This window comes from Jaculus jaculus, chromosome 20 (assembly GCF_020740685.1).
Source record: "Jaculus jaculus isolate mJacJac1 chromosome 20, mJacJac1.mat.Y.cur, whole genome shotgun sequence".
Taxonomy (NCBI): Eukaryota; Metazoa; Chordata; class Mammalia; order Rodentia; family Dipodidae; genus Jaculus; species Jaculus jaculus.
Window position 1 is genome coordinate 3,359,969 of NC_059121.1, and position 17,532 is coordinate 3,377,500.

Below are 17,532 nucleotides of genomic sequence, written 5' to 3' on the forward strand. Positions count from 1 at the left end.
ACACACAGGCACAGCATGCATCATGCAATCCACACCTGCACACCATATACACATACACATACAAAAAATGCAGTATCAACAAATAAAAACAATCAGTTAAGACAGAAAGCTGTCAATTCAACTACATAATTTCCAATTTGTCACAAGACTAACACCACACACAAAGTTAAATCTTAGAAAGCATTGGCAATGCCTATTACACATGAAGGACTAATCTCTCCAATATACAAAAAGCACCACGAAATTAAGGTGAAAAGTTCATATACAGGAACAATTAATGTACAGACAAAAGGAGAGCCATAAATGGTCCTAAACAAATGAAAACAATCTCAACCTCATTTGTAGTAATGAACATGTAACACCAAGGTAGAATTTTTAACTTATCTCTTGAGGGGCTAAGGGGTTTCCAAGTCACATGTTGTATGTATGAAGCTATTGGAAAGTTGACATTCTCATATATTATAGTTGGATGTGTGAAATTGATGCAACCTGAATAACCTTGAAAAAGAAGGATTTAGTAAGATTTATCAAAATTACAGCTGCTGTTGCCGAGGCATCAGAAATCTCATTGCTTCGAGTCTTGCCCTCAGGTTCTCCTGCGCAAGTATAAAATGATCTATAGGAAAAGTTATTCACTGTGACACTATTTGTAATAGCCAAAGGTTGGAAAGCACTCAAGAGACAGAAGCAGGGCACTTGGTTAAGTACAGTCTTACACGTTCTCGGAATGTGCTAACATTCAGGCATAAAAAAGTGCTTAGAAATTAAAAATAAAGAATGAGATGAAACAGGTTGTTGTGTAGTAAGAGGGAAAAGTTTCTAGTACTTTAAAATGCAAGTTTGAAAACAATTATGTAATGTATTACTGTTGTGTAAGGAAATAGAGTGATAAGAATTTATAGACACACCTCTACACACACGCACACTATATATATATATATATACATATATATATATATATATATATATATATACACACACACATATATATATTTCTTATCATTATAAAAATAAATATTTGGGGAAATAACTCTCTCTCTCTCTGATGATTCTTTTATTTTATTTTATTTTTAAATATTTTTATTTATTTATTTGAGAGCGACAGACACAGAGAGAAAGACAGAGGGAGAGAGTGAGAATGGGCGTGCCAGGGCTTCCAGCCTCTGCAAACGAACTCCAGACGCGTGCGCCCCCTTGTGCATCTGGCTAACGTGGGACCTGGGGAACCGAGCCTCGAACCGGGGTCCTTAGGCTTCATAGGCAAGTGCTTAACCGCTAAGCCATCTCTCCAGCCCTCTCTGATGATTCTTTAATCCTTGGAGAGTGTATAAAAACAATTCTTAAAACTTGTTTCTCATAGAAGATAGAGGAAGATATTAAAAGGAACTATACTTCTAAAGAGATATAATCTAAGCACAAAAATGCTGCATACATTTTACTAGCAATACTAATATTGTTTTATTTAAATGATTCATTTTTTGTTTGTGTAAAAAATAAGAAATGATAAGAATGAAACTGTTATAAAATCAAGGAAATAAAGATAGCATGATATTTAAAAAGAACCGGACATACCAATATGACTTAGTAATTAAAACAAAAAAAGGTTGCTAGCTAGCATGAAATTGCCTAGAAAGAGTACAACAAGAGGCCCCACATCCTTCATTCCAGGGTTTGTTTTAAAATTACATTTCCCCTTAGGAGGCCAGGATTCTTTAGGGCATATCTGAGTTCTGGTGTGGAAATGGAAGGGCAAAGAAATATAAGAAAAAAAAATTCAAGCCAGGCTTGGTGGTTATGTGGTGCACGTCTTTAATCCCAGCATTCAGGAGGCAGAGGTAGGAGGATCATCATGAGTTTGAGCCCACCTTGAGACTACAGAGTGAATTCCAGGTCAGCCTGGACTAGAGTGAAACTCAACCTCAAAAAAAAAAAAAAAATCACTGATTAGTGGGGTCACATCAAATAATATAAAATCGAGTTTGTGAAGGCTCCAGGTGGCCATGGAATTGATCACTGCAGCATTAGATAAACCTGTGTGCGGATGGAAAGATTTCTCAGTGGTTACTTGCACTTCCTGAAAACTCATGAGAGCCTGAAAGAGCCTGAAACCACCCTAGGTGGAATACCAGAACCCAGGTAAATAGCTGCCACAGGAGGGGCATGTGTGCCCATACCCCAGTCCCAAAGAGGGAGCATAGAACAGGGTGTTGCCCGGCCTGCAAAAAAAGTAGCAAGCTCCAGGAAGGGTAAGAACTCCATTCACACAGTGGTTCATCTGTCATGGAGGAAATCAATTGCCCTCCAATTAGACAGGAGGCCCGCTCCATGGGAGGGAATACATCCCTGATACTGAAAACCTACAACAGGGGTAGTCACGAGCCCTAGGGGTGTAACGTCTGTGGCTGTCTGGCTAAATGTATATGCTATGCTCATCCAACTGCCTGATAAGCACTTCTCTTAGTGTTCATACCCTTATATTAATGCTTTTCTCACTTTTGGTTAGGGAACCTTCTCTTTTCAGATGGCAGTGACCTTGGGATGACTCAGAAGGCACCATGGTGCTGGGAAGAAGTGACAGAGGAGTGCTCAGCACTGCAATATCTCTATCACACCTTCCAAGGCTCAGGGTCCATTGCAGAAGAGGTGGTGGAAAGAATATAAGAGCCAAAGGAAGTGCTCCTCCAGACAAAAAAAAATGGCCTGGATATCTGTGACCTCACAGTCATTGTCACTACCTACACAAGACCCTAATAATAGGAGGAAAAGACTATGATATCAAAATAAAAGAGAGACTAATTGGGGGGGGGAGATGATGGAGAGTGGAGTTTTAAAGGGAAAAGTGGGGGGAAGGGGGTATTACCATGGGATATTGTTTACAATCATGGAAGTTGTCAATAAAAAATAAATTAATTTAAAATAAGATTATTTTAGTGTGTTTGAATGGCCCTATCAAAATGTGAAGGGCTGGAGAGATGGCTCAGTGATTAAGAACCTTGTATCCAGAGCCTAACAACCCTGGTTCAATTTCCTGTTACCTATATAAAGTCAGATGCACAAAGTGGTGTACGTATCTGGAGTTTGTTTGCAGTGGCTAGAGGCCCTGGTGCACCCATTTTCTTTCTCTTTCTCTCTTTTCCTCTCTCTCTCTCTCTCTCCTTACAAACAAATATTCTTTAAAATTTTTTATTCATTTATTTGAGAGTGACGGACAGAGAGAGAAAGAGACAGATAGAGAAAGAGAGACAGAGAATGGGCCCGCCAGGGCTTCCAGCCTCTGCAAACGAACTCCAGACGCATGCACCCCCTTGTGCATCTGGCTAACGTGGGTCCTGGGGAATTGAGCCTCGAACCGGGGTCCTTAGGCTTCACAGGCAAACGCTTAACCACTAAGCCATCTCTCCAGCCCACAAATAAATATTTTACTTTTTAAGAGTGTGTGTTTTTTATATTTCTTATTTATCCACTTGCAAACACAGCAAGAGAGAGAGACAAGAGAGTGAGAGTGTGCATGAAGGAAGAGAGAGAAAGCGAGAGTGAGGGAATGGGCATGCCAGGATCTCTAGCCACCACAAAAAATTCCAGATGCATCTGGATTTATGTGGATACTGGGGAATTCAACCTAGGTCATTAGAATTTGCAGGCAATTATCTTATTCCCCTGATCCATCTCTCTAGGCCCAAATAAATATATTTTTGAAAATGCTTAGCATGTATGTCTCATAGTTCTGGAGGCTAGAGGTGGTCTGAGATTAAAGTGCTGGCAAATCTAGAGATCTGTGTGGTGAGGGCCGTCCTATTCCACATAAATGGAAGCTTATGTATGCTCTCTTGTGGGGAGAAGTGAAACAGGCTCCCTCAAACCTCTTTCATAAAGCTTCTAATTCCATTCACTTCTCAGGACCTGACCACTCTCACAAGAACCTCACCTCTAATTAATTCCATCATCTGTTGGGCCAGGTTTCAATCCATGGATTTTGTTTATTCTAGGCCAGAGCAAAAACCTCTTACAATTTCTCCTAACACTACCATAAAACATGTCTCAGAGGTTTCCCGCCTAGATGGGAAATTCATTGACTCCAGCCCACTGCTGATTGAGGAGTTCCGATGCTCTGGCATGCACCTCCAGCTCTCTGTGCACGGAGGCCGAGCACCCTCTCCCAATTTTAAGTGAAGTCCTCAGTCCTTGGGTGGAGCGTCACTGTCGCTGGCAGTTGATGCCCTCTGTGCAGAGGTGAGAGCTAACGGGAGCTGGGAGGGGTGACATGCGAAGACAGTGATATTTTCTGCTCTGTTTACCATGCTTATTTATTGTTTTTTAAAAATATTTTTATAATTATTATTTTTTGTTCATTTTTATTTATTTATTTGAGAGTGACAGACAGACAGAGAAAGAAGGAGAGAGAGAGAGAGAGAGAGAAAGAGAGAGAGAGAGAGAATGGGCGTACCAGGGCCTCCAGCCACTGTAAATGAACTCCAGACGCGTGCACCCCCGTGTGCATCTGGCTAACATGGGTCCTGAGGAATCAAGCCTCGAACCAGAGTCCTTAGGCTTCACAGGCAAGCGCTTAACTGCTAAGCCATCTCTCCAGCCCTAAAAATATTTTTAATTTTTCTTTATTTGACAAAGAAAGAGGGACAGAGACACACAGAGAGAGATAGAAAGAGAGAGAGGGAGAGAATGGGCACACCACTGCCTCCAGCCACTGCAGATGAGCTCCAGACGCATGCGCCCCCTTGTGCATCTGGCTAACGTGGGTCCTGGGGAATCAAACATGGGTCCTTTGGCTTTTCAATCAAACGCCTTAACCATTAAGCCATCCCTTCAGCTCTGACATCTTTTTTTTTTTTTTTTTTTTTGCCCCTTTCATCTTTCCCACCAGAATGTAAATTCTCTGCCCATCAGACATTTTTTGCTCTTGGTTGGCAATGTCTCTCCAGCCTATCATGTAGCTTTGTGTGGGCAACCAAGGACTCTTTGACAGACGGTGCTGAACAAATACAGGTTAGGCCTTTAAGACAGGTCACAGTCCAGATGTTGAGGAGAGGTGCCGGTGGCTGTTCTAAAAAGCCCGCGCACTTGGGCTTTCCAGGGTATCCTTGGGCGTCACCAACTTGGCTGGCTGTCAGTGACTTTATGGCCACACTACACCCATCCCAGTTGTGTGCAAATAACGATCAGAGAGACACAAAGTACAGACTCTGCTTTCCACATACTTGACAATGGCCAGTATTGAACCTCCTACTCACTGCTTATGACTGTGTGTTGCTACATATGTTTGTGTGTATGTGTATGATATAAATCACACACACACACACACACACACACACACACACACATCTGGAACAAAGTATCAAACTGAAAAATGGACATTTTTCTGCAGAGTGAATAATGGACTAGCCCAGGAGGAAGCTTAGGAAAACACGCATAAAAATTGCATGTAGGCTTCACTGAACAGGCTCGAGAGATGTACACTGCTTTCATTAAGTGGCCAGATGGCCTTCCAGAGTAGCCACAAGAGCAGACAGGCCCCAAGCTGACAGATGACGAGGTGCCCTCCCTGTGGGCACCTTTTGTTTTCAGACAACGTGTTGACATTAGGTATGAAATACATCCACAACTACACTGCTCATGCAAATTCTCCCAGGAGAACAGGTGCTTTTTCCACTGACCTTCCCTAAGTGAAAGTTTGCCAGAGAAAATAGTCCAAGTCCCTCAAATTCAATCTCAGCAGGCTCTACTCCTACAATAAAAGAAAACGAAATTCTGAATCAAAGGGGAAAAATATGTAGAGAAAATTAGCTTGAAAAAATGTCTTTTGTTTGAAGCGGTTGACAGATGTCCTGCGGAAATTTGGAGTGTCATCTGGCAGCCTACAGTGTACTCATTTTCAGTGGAGTGCACAAGAAAATATCGCCATTGTCAGAGCTTAAAAAGAGGGCATAGAAATAATTGTAGGTGTGCAAATTTTTCTGGTGTCAAGATCATGTACTCATTCACACACATCATTAAGTGGATTTCAACTTCACAAGGACGTTGTCAATTGCTCAAGTTTTAGTCCTCAGTAGAAAGGCTAAAGTTTGTCCTGAGAGTGAGGATGCTCTTGGAGCTTCTCTGTGTGTGTGTGCGTCTACTCCTATTATATTTTGACAGGCAAACCTGGGTTCTCTAGGAAGATATGGCTCTCAGAATTTGAAGTGCCCTCCTCTGGCTGGCATAGAAAGCTATAGATGCCCTTGAAAGAAAAGGCAATTGACAAGCTGCCCCATCTCCTACACAGGTCTGAGGCACTGAGGAGATATAGAAAATACTCAATCGTTCACTCAAAGGCATCTTTAAATTACTCCAAGGTAGTGGGCACTGTTTGTTGTTTTGGTATCAAAAACAAGCACCTCTGCTTTCAAGAAGCTCATTCGTTGCCATGGAGAACAGATGCAGACAGTCAACTTATTTCACAGAAATTTAAATAGTGACTGCACAGGCTCGCAGAGACATCCTCATGGAGAATGAGAGATCAAGATGTAAATAACTATAAAAACATAAACAGAGAACTCAGTGAAGAGACTGAGAGAATTATGGGAACTTTAAGGAGGCCAGCAACATCACCCTTGTCAGGAAGAATTTTGAGGGCACGCTGCGCTTGTCAGGACGGTGTGAGAAGTGTGAAGTGCAATTCCCACCATGTGGGATGTCAGATGGAAATGAAGATGCAGTTGGAACCACAAAATGGATGGATTTCTCAGAGTAGGTGTGAAAGGTTTCCTAGAGAAGTATGTTGGGAAAGGTTGCCATTATATTAGGAGCCAAGAAGCTCGGCTTAGCTCTGGCCACTTCTGCCCAAGAGATTACATTATGCAGGTACCAAACCAGATCAAATTGCCTTCAGCTCTGGCCTGTTCTATAAGCCAAGAATTTTTACTATCAATAGGCCATTGTATTAGAAATGATTTGTAGTGGTATCCACTGCACTTAATGCAAAAAATTAGAGAAGCACATAGCAGGTAGGAAATATTAAAAACATGCTCATTTTTAAATTTTAAATATTTTATTTATGTGTTTGTTTGAGAGAGGGAGCAGATAGAAAGGGGGTAGAGAGAGAATGGGCATGCCAGGGTCTCCTGCCCCTGCAAAGGAACTCCACATGCACGCTCCACCTTGTGCATCTGGCTTACGTGCATACTGGGGAATTGAACCTGTGTCCTTGGACTTCTCGGGCAAGCACTTTAACCACCAAGCCATCTCTCCAGCTCCTGGCAGCATGTTTCACCACAATGGCCACTCCAGGAGGAGAGACAGAATCCCAGGACTCTGTCACATATGTCTCTGCCAGCAAATGTGATGGAGTTCCTCTGTAAACTCTTACTGCGTCTTCGGACCAATGCTGCACTCTTTCCACATGATGTCACGCAATGGGCACCCATTGCACCCACCCAGGAAACAGCTACTCTCCTTCTCTAGAGATCTAGGTCAGTAGTGAAAAGCAAGGTCTGCTCTGCATTGTTCCGTAGAGAATGGACAAATAAATAAATAAATAAAAATAATAAAATAAAACAAAACGAAACAGGAGCAGGTGGTGAACACCAAGCACATGGGCCACTCACACGCGACACGCAAACGGAGTGGGGAGGGGTCTCCCACATGCGGCAAAGCTGCGTGCAGGAGTCAGGCACAAAAGTCAGCGTGCACCCACGCAGCTTCCACACATGCCGGTCACAGGCACGGCAGGAGGGACTAACCTGCGCCACCTGGGACAGGTGGCCAGCAGAGCTCAAATGAGAGATGCGCTCCAGGCTTCTATTTGCCAAAGACACCCTGGCACTGCCTCTAGGAAACGCGATGCTGGGGTTGGAGACGTGGCTTAGCAGCTAAAGGTGCTTGCCTGAGAATCCTAGTGGTCTGCGCTTGATTCCCCAGCACCCATGTAAACTTAGCTGCACAAAGTGGCACATATGTCTAAGGTTCATTTGCAGTAATAGCAGGCCCTGACAAGCCTATGTGCTCTCTCTCTCTTTCGCTCTCTCTCTCTCTCTCTCTGTTTCTCTCTCAAAAAAATAATTAAAAATAATGCAAAGCTGTTGAGTTTCAGTGGTTGGGGAAAGTCAGCCTTGTTCTCTCCACCCATGGCAGAAGAGAAATACTTTTGCTTCTCTTAAAATATATATATTTTACCAGCACTCGGGAGGCAGAGGTAGGAGGATCACTGTGAGTTCGAGGCCACCTGGAGACTTCATAGTGGATTCCAGGTCAGCCTGGGCTAGAGTGAGACCCTATCTCGAAAAAAAGCATATATATATATATATATATATATATATATATATATATATATATTCGGGCTGGAGAGATGGCTTAGTGGTTAAGTGCTTGCCTATGAAGCCTAAGGACCTCAGTTCACGGCTTGATTCCCCAGGACCCATGTAAGCCAGATGCACAAGGTGGTGCACACATCTGGACTTCGTTTGCAGTGGCTGGAGCCATGGCATGTCCATTCTTTCTGTCTTCCCCTCTCTTTCTCTCTGTCAAATAAATAAATAATATAAAAATAAATCTAAAATACAGATTTTATTTGTTTATATACTTATTTATTTGTAAGGAGAGAGAGACAGCATGCCAGGGCCTCCAGCTGCTACAAATAAACTTCAGCTGTGTGCACCATCATGTATCTGGCTTTACATGGGCACCAGGGAATTGAACCTGGGTCTACACTTTTCAGGCGAGCACCTTTATTGCTGACTCATCTCCCTAGCCCTCTTTTTTTTTCCTTCTTCTTTCAGACATTGTCATTATTGTCATCTCTTCTTTGGGATTTGACCAAGTGCCTTGGGACTTGGAAAACAGGATAATAACTTTGAGTTTGAAACCCCACATGTCCCTCTGCATTCAAAGTGAGTGCAGGCTTGCTGATGGCTACAAGGCAGCATGTGGTGGCTGGAAACCCTAAGAAAATAGCTTTCTTTAGAGAGCATCTATTGGTGTAACAAAAAGTGTTTGCTTTCACAAGAAATGTCCTTTCCTCCTAGAGTAGCTCACTAGGAAGTAGGCTCAATTAGTTCCATAGAGAATTAGCAGAGGGACTTCCGGTTAAGATGGTGGCGTAGGCACCATGCCAAAGCAGCCTGGGGGGAAAAAGACCGAAAAAACTCAGCAAAATACACACTTTCACTAAAAAGTGAGGTGTATAGGAAATTGAAGCGGCAACGGAGAAGTAGAAGAGTTCCAGAGCATTCAGAGCCCGCAGAGGCGGGAACAGTGGCTCCGGCAGCTCCGCCAACCGTGGGGGGGCAGCACACCAGAAAGCCGCCAGGCTCGGCTCCAGCTGCAGGAAAAGCCAGGTGCGGGATTTTCCCCTCACACCGCGCTCTCCGCAACTCGGGACACGTGAGGGGAGAGCGGCAGCGAGCAACGGAGGGAGGAGCAGACCGTGAGGTAAAAGCACACGTGGAGAAGCGATACAACCAGAGCAGCTGCGGCTCCCTCCCCTCCCCCACCGCCTGAACCCAGCTCCGGCAGAGAACAGCAGCGGCCCGGGGCCGGCCACGCCAACTTGAGCCGACAGCGGGACCCAAGCAGGAGCAGAGCCCGGCAGCAACATCAGCGGCTCTGGCACCAGTAACAGAGGCCCCAGCAGCAGCAGACCCAGGAGTGGCAGCTTCAGAGGCAGCAGGCGCAGATCCAGCAGCAGCAGCAATGGCAGCAGCAGTGATGGACCCAGCAGAGGCAGCTTTAGCAGCAGTGGCGTTTCCAGCAGTGGGGGTGCTGATCTGCAGGGCCACAGTTGCCAGGCTCGGTTTGCCCCGCAGGAAAAGCCAGTGCCCAGCTGCAGAAATCAGAACAGCAGCCCGATGACCCAGGCAGCAACTTGACTGAGACCAAAATCATCCAAGGTAACTGGGATTGCACCAGGGAAGGGTCTCACTTGGTCACAAGCTGACTAGGATCCCTCAACAGACCAGAAATCTTAACCTCTTTGTTGCTAGAGGATCTGGTTGTTATAATAACTACTCTTGCATAAATATTTAGTGCTGTTTTTGATTGAATGTGCACAGTATTTAGTTTATTTTAGAATCTACTTGCATTTTATTCCACTCAGCCTACTTGAATACTCCCATTGCAGGGAAACTCTACCACTAGGAACACCTCTGTAGATACTCTGAGAGTCTTAAGAGCCACACCTAACACCTTAAGCTCCTATCCTGAAGATATATAACATCAAATCAATTGATACAGCTAAGAATACCCAGCTAGCTAGAAAATCCAAGCATTAACTTAATCCAAGATGCAAAAATATATACATTATAACACAAGAAAAACTAAAAAGCAAGACAATATAAATCCACCTAGCAGTATTAATGCATCAGAAATGACCTCCAGTGAGAACGAGTTAGAGGAAATGCCTGAGAAAGATTTCAAAAGAATAATTGTAAATATGTTCAAAGAAGTCAGAGAACAGATCAAAGGAGTCAAAGAGGAACTCAAAGAAGAAATCAAAGGAATCAAAGAAGACACAGGACACCAATTTCATGAAATAAAGAAGGCAATACAAGACATAAATAAGGAAATAGAAATAATAAAGAAAAACCAGTCAGAATTACTAGCAATGAAGAACACGGTTAATGAAATTAAAAAAACTCTGTAGAAAATCTCACCAGTAGAATGGATGAAGGTGAGGACAGAATATCTGTGGTGGTTTGATTCAGGTGTCCCCCATAAACTTAGGTGTTCTGAATGCTAGGTTCCCAGCTGATGGATGTTTGGGAATTAATGCCTCCTGGAGGAAGTGTATTGTTGGGGGCTTGCTTATGGGTCTTAAAGCCAGTTTTCCCTTGCCTGTGTTTGGGCACAGCCTCCTGGTGCTGTGTCCCACCTTATGTTGGCCAGGGGGTGATGTCCACCCTCTGCTCATGCCATCATTTTCCCCTGCCATCGTGGAGCTTCCCCTCGAGACTGTAAGCCAAAATAAATCTCTTTTTCCCAGAAGCTGCTCTTGGTTGGGTGATTTCTAACAGCAATGCGAACCGGACTGCAACAATATCTAAGCTAGAAGACCAGGTGGCAGATCTAATACAGTCCAACAAAGAGAAAGATAAACTTATAGAAAAGTATGAGTGGGAATTTCAAGATATTTGGGACACTATGAAAAGATCAAATATAAGAATTCAGGGCATAGTACAAGGAGAAGAATTCCACTCCAAAGGCATAGTAGGCGTCTTCTACAAAATCATAGAAGAAAACTTCCCCCAAATTGGGAAAGAGGTGCCAATGCAGATACAGGAAGCCTTTAGAACCCCAGCCAGACAAAACCTGGAAAGAACCTCTCCTCACCATATTATAATCAAACTTCCAAACACACACACCAAAGAAAAAATATTGAAAGCAGTTAGAGAGAAAAATCAAGTTACCTACAAAGGCAAGCCCATCAGGATTACAGCAGATTATTCAACACAAACTTTAAAAGCCAGAAGGGCTTGGAGTGATGTATTCCAAGTTCTGAAAGATAACAACTGTCAACCAAGGTTACTTTATCCTGCAAAGCTATCCATTCAAATAGAGGGAGAAATAAGGACATTCCATGACAAAAGCAGATTAAAAAAGTATTTGAAGACCAAACCAGCTCTACAGAAAATACTTGATAGGATCCTCCATGCTGAAGAAAAGGAAAAGCACACATATAAGGAACCTGGGGAAAAAAAGCAATATTCAAATACTAGTTAACAGAAGAGAGCACAGGTAGAACCGGAACCACAAATAAATAAATAAATAAATAAATAAATAAATAAATAAAAATAAATAAATAAATAAAAATGGCAAACATAAATACACACCTTTCAATAATATCTCTTAATATCAGTAGCCTCAATTCCCCAACCAAAAGACATAGGTTTGCAGACTGGGTTAAAAAGCAGGATCCTACAATTTGTTGTCTCCAAGAAACTCACCTTTCTACAAAGGATAGACATTATCTTAGGGTGAAAGGATGGAAGACAGTGTTTCAAGCAAATGGGCCTAGAAAACAAGCAGGGGTTGCTATCCTAGTATCTGACAAGGTAGACTTCAGTCCAACGTTGGTCAAGAAAGATAAGGAAGGTCACTTTATATTGATTAAGGGCACACTCCAACAGGAGGACATTACAATCCTAACCATATATGCACCTAACATAGGGGCTCCCAAATTCATAAAACACTATTAGAACTAAGGTCACAGATAACACCAAACACAGTGGCTGTGGGTGACTTTATCACCCCACTCCCATCAATTGACAGGTCATCCTGGGAAAAAATAAACAGAGAGGCATCTAGACTAAATGAGGTCATAGAAGGAATGGACCTAACAGATATCTACAGGACATTTCATCCAAATACTGCAGAATATACATTCTTTTCTGCAGCACATGGAACATTCTCTAAAATAGACCATATATTAGGGCACAAAGCAAATCTTAACAAATTCAGGAAAATTGAAATAATTCCTTGCATTCTCTCTGACCACAATGGAATTAAACTACAAATCAGTAGCGAGAATTAGCAGAGATCCAGAAAGGTAGGTGACTCATATTTAATGCACCAATTATCACTCATTGTATCCTATGTGTATATATATACACAGGATAAAAATTCCAGTGTTGGGCTGGAGAGATGGCTTAGCCGTTAAGGCATTTGCCTGAAAAGCCAAAGGACCTCGGTTTGATTCCCCAGGACCCACGTTAGCCAGATGCACAAGGGGGCGCATGTGTCTGGCGTTCGTTGGCTGTGGCTGGAGGCCCTGGTGAGCCCATTCTCTCCCTTTCTGCCTCTTTCTCTCCCTCTCTCCCCCTCTCTCTGAAAAATAAATCAAAACAAAATATTAAAATAAAGAAACAAATTCCAGCATTTAAAAAAAAGACTATTGAAGTTTAGAGGTCTTTTTTTTCTTGAAGGTTAAAAGAAAGAACTCTGAGAAGTACAGATTGGAGGGCAAATCTGATTATTTCAGGATCTGCCTGGAAGTGTGTACAGATGATTAGGATTATTAGGAAAGAAACTCTGTGGCATGAAATCCGAGGGCAAAGCCTTGGCTCCAAGTGCCGGAAACCCCTGAGCCTCATTTCCTGACCCTGTAAATTGGGCTAATAAAATTTCTCTTTGCACACACCTCTTATAGGGTTACTGTACAGCATGAGCAAGCTTAACATGTTGAATTCTTAGAAAGACCTTAGGTCCTATCCAGGTAGACTGTGGATTGCATGAGGGGTTGGCTCCAGTACCTTCTCCAGATACTCAAATCTGGGGAAGCTCAAGTCCATGGTGTGCTTTGACTTAGGTGTCCCCCATAAACTCAGGTGTTCTGAATTCCAGGTTCCCAGCTGATGGCAACTGGAAATTAACGCTTCCAGGAAGCAGTGTATTGTTGGGGGTGGGCTTAGGGGTGTTATAGCCAGCGTCCCCTTGCCAGTGTTTGGCACACTCTCCTGTTGCTCTTGTCCACCTGATGTTGGCCAGGGGGTGATGTCCACCCTCTGCTCATGCCATTGTTTCCCCTGCCATCATGGAGCTTCCCCACAAGCCTGTAAGCCAAAATGAACCTCTTTTTTATTCCCACAAGCTGCTCTTGGTCCGGTGATTTCTACCAGCAATGTAGACCTGACTGCAACACTTCCCTTACATAAAATGGTGTGTGTTTATTTTTGTGTATAACCCAAACAAATCCTCTCCTACAACTTAAATCACCTCTGGACTACGTAAACCTTTATAAAATGCCAAGATGATGCAAATCGACTGATTGCATTGTTTAGAGAATAGGGACAAGGAAAAAGGTTCTATGATGCAACATTTTTTTCTGAATTTTTTTGGTCAGCTGTTGGTTGAATGCACAGGCATGGAAAGCTGGGTGTGTTCTTCTGGCAAAGAAAGACTGCGTAATAATAACTGTGAACAATAAGTGTGCACAAATCCTGAAGAGCAAGGAAAAGGATCACAATGGAACTCTGGGACATTGTCCAGCCAGGGACATGTAAAAAGAGGACAGGGCCTAGAGAGATGGCTTCGCAGTTAGGGCATCTTCCTGTGAAGCCTAAGGACCCAGGTTTGATTCCCCAGGACCCACATGAGCTGTATGCACAAGGTGACGTATGTGTCTGGAGTTTGTTTGCAGTGGCTGGCGGCCCTGGCATGCCCATTTTCTTTCTTTCTCTCTCTCTCTCTCTCTCTCTCTCTCTCTCTCTCTCTCTCTCTCTCTCCCTCTGAGATAAAAAATGAGGAGAGGATGGGCCCTGAATAATCAGCTCCTTTGGATGAGCACTCAGTGGTGATACCTCGACATTCTTGGCACAATGTGACATGATCCAGGTGAATCAGGGTTGACACTCTGCTGTTTCCAACAATCTTGCCTCACTCCAATAAACCACCACGTCCATTGCTTTCACCTCTTCTGTCTGTCCCTCTCCCCACCTGGCTCACGATAGCACATGGGACTAAAGTTACCATCTCACATAGATAGATAGTTTTCCAGCAGATCACCCACCTGCCCCTGCTGAGCCCACTTCTAACTGTGCTCCTGTTATTATGTCTGATGAGGGCGTGAGAGGGACAGCTCAGGAGGGGACAACGCAGAGGAGGTCATGTTTCGTGTCAACCCCACCCTTCACTCTCTGCTCTGGGATCGTCCCCGGCTCCATGTTGGACTCTGCTGTCAGGGGTCTAAAGGAAGGTTGCCTCAGGACGTCATCTCTTCTTTACCCAGTAGTGATTATTAAATTGCCTCCTAGAAAATCTTCTACAGTCTATTCCAGCACCTGACGGCTCCTCCTCCAAGTATCTCAACTTTAAAAATACCCAAATTTCTTTTTACTTCCCCAGCCCTACTTGTAACATAAACCTCTCTTCACCTTTGCAATATCTCAGTGTCTTTTTCTTGCTTCTTTGCCTCTTGAATACAAACAATCCTTTCTATGCACACTTCAGAAACGCATGAACTTAATAGCTTGATTACAGAAGATCAGAGGCCCCTAACAATACAGTCAAGCATCAGCGACCATGATATTACGTTTGAGCAGGTAGATGTGCACAGTATGAATTCCACAGGGTGTCTTCAGGCCACAGATCTCTATGTAACTGACAAGCACATCCTAACCAATCGCTTGATGTCTGTTTAGTCACTGTGGCTCTGTGGTTTGGGTCACAGAGAGATGAAAGGGCATATTATTATCTTTTGACTTTCAATGATAAACTCATGAGAAATATTAAAATAGTAGATAGTCAAGAGGAAATTGGGCAGCAACGATAAACTAATACCGAGAGGGCTGGAGAGATGGCCCAGCAGTCAAGGTACTTGCCTGCAAAGCCTGACAATCCAGGTTCGATTCCCCAGTGCCCATGTAAAGTTAGATGCACGAAGTGGCACATGTATCTGCAGTTCATTTGCAGCAGTTAGAGACCCTGGCTTACCCATTCTCTCTCTCTCTTTTCTTGAAAATAAATAAATAAGTTTTTAAAACTCTACTTGGAATCCCAGCACTTAGGAGGCTGAAGTAGGAGGATCGCCATGAGTTCAAGGCCATCCTGAGACTACATAGCGAATTCCAGGTTAGCCTGACCTAGAGTGAAATCCTACCTTCAAAAATCAAGATAAATGAATAAATAAATAAATATAAATATAAATGTAATGATAAATATAAATATAATAATAAATATATAACATAATGTAACAAAAATAAATAAATAAGATATATAAAATATTAAAAAATTAAGTGATAATGTTGGCAGTACAATTCAATTTAAAGGCACTGGTAATGCCTTTGTAGAAGCAACAGGTGACCATGGTAATGTTGCTCTGGGGACGCAGTGCTAGAGAAAACTTGAGAACTGGAAATTGCCAGCATCAATGAGCAAAGTGGGCTTGAACAAAAGGATGAAGATGTCCCACAGGAAAAGACACTGGCAAAAAAAAAAAAAGTCACACTAAAGAAATGGAGGAGACATTGCATGACATGGAGAGCAAGAAGGATAAACTGTTGAAAGCTGATCGAAATAAGAGGGGCATGTTATAGAAGTAGAGAACTCATGGAGTGTCCAGGACTATAAGACGAGAGGAGAAAGACCAACACCATTTCTGAAAGGTTTTAGATGGCTCAGTGGTTAAGGTGCTTGCCTGAAAAGCCTAATGACCCAAGTTCAATTCCCCAGTGCCCCCATAAAGCCAGAAGCACGAGGTGGCACATGCATCTGGAGTTTGTTAATTAGCAGCTGAAGACCCTGGAGTGTCCTCTCTTTCTCTCTCTCTCTTTCTCAAATAAAAAAAAAATAACAAGCTGGAGAGATGGCTTAGCGGATAAGCACTTACCTATGAAGCCTAAGGACCCCGGTTCGAGGCTTGATTCCCCAGGACCCACGTTAGCCGGATGCACAAGGAGGCACACGCATCTGGAGTTTGTTTGCAGTGGCTGGAAGCCCTGATGTGCCCATTTCTTTCTCTCTCCCTCTCTGCCTTTCTCTCTCTGTCACTCTCAAATAAATAAATAAAATAAACCAAAAAAGCTTTAAAAAATAACAATTCAAAGCAATACTTCTGAAATAGGGGCTGGAGAGGTGTCTTAGCAGTTAAGGTGCTTGCCTACCAAGCCAAAAGACCCAGGTTCGATTCCCCCAGGATCCACATAACCCAGATACTCAAGGGGATACTTGTATCTGGTGTTGATTTGCAGTGGCTGGAGGCCCTGGAATGCCCATCCTCCCCCATCCCTCTCTGTTTCTTTCTTTCTCTCACAAATAAATAAATAAAAATATTAAAAACACATTGAAATGTGTTATTCTGGATTATTTGGAGGAATCTCTGAGCATAATCACAAGTATTTTTCAAATGTGAAGCAGCAAGATATTTGGCTAAAGAAAAGAAAACAGCATGACGAGAAAGGAAGCAATAGGTATTGCAAGGAAGGAAAAGGCTTTCTCCCACACAAAAGAGCAATTTATAGAGTGAAGAGACAGTCTGTCGCATGGGTGAAAATAATGCCCAAGCTATTCATCTTGACAACTGCTCAATATTCAACATACACCAGGAACTCATCCAACACAGTAGCAAGAAAATAAACTGCCAGAGTTAAAAACTCAAAGGACAGTGCCTGGAGTGATGGCACACACCTTTAGTCTTAGCAGTCAGGAGCCTGAGTTAAAAGTGTCACCATGAGTCTGAGGCCAGCCAGGGGCTACAGAGTGAGTGCCAGGTCAGCCTGGGATAGAGAGAAAATTCAGAAGCCCTAAATTTATATTTATTCAAAACAGGTATAAAATGACCTGTAAGTGTATGGAAATGTGCTCTGTACTATTAACCATCAGAAAATTTCAAGTTAAGACCACATGTAATATCCTCTCTCATGCCTGTTAGAACAGCGAACGTCAAAATTGGAAAGACTTCATGATTACTGGCAGAGCCGCTGAAAGGATGAAATTTCTGTCCACTATTTGGGATCTATAAAGTAGCACAGCTATTTGGGGAAACAGCATGGAGGTCCATCAAAAAATTCAAGACAGATCCAGGCTCGGTGGTGCACGCCTTTAATCCCAGCT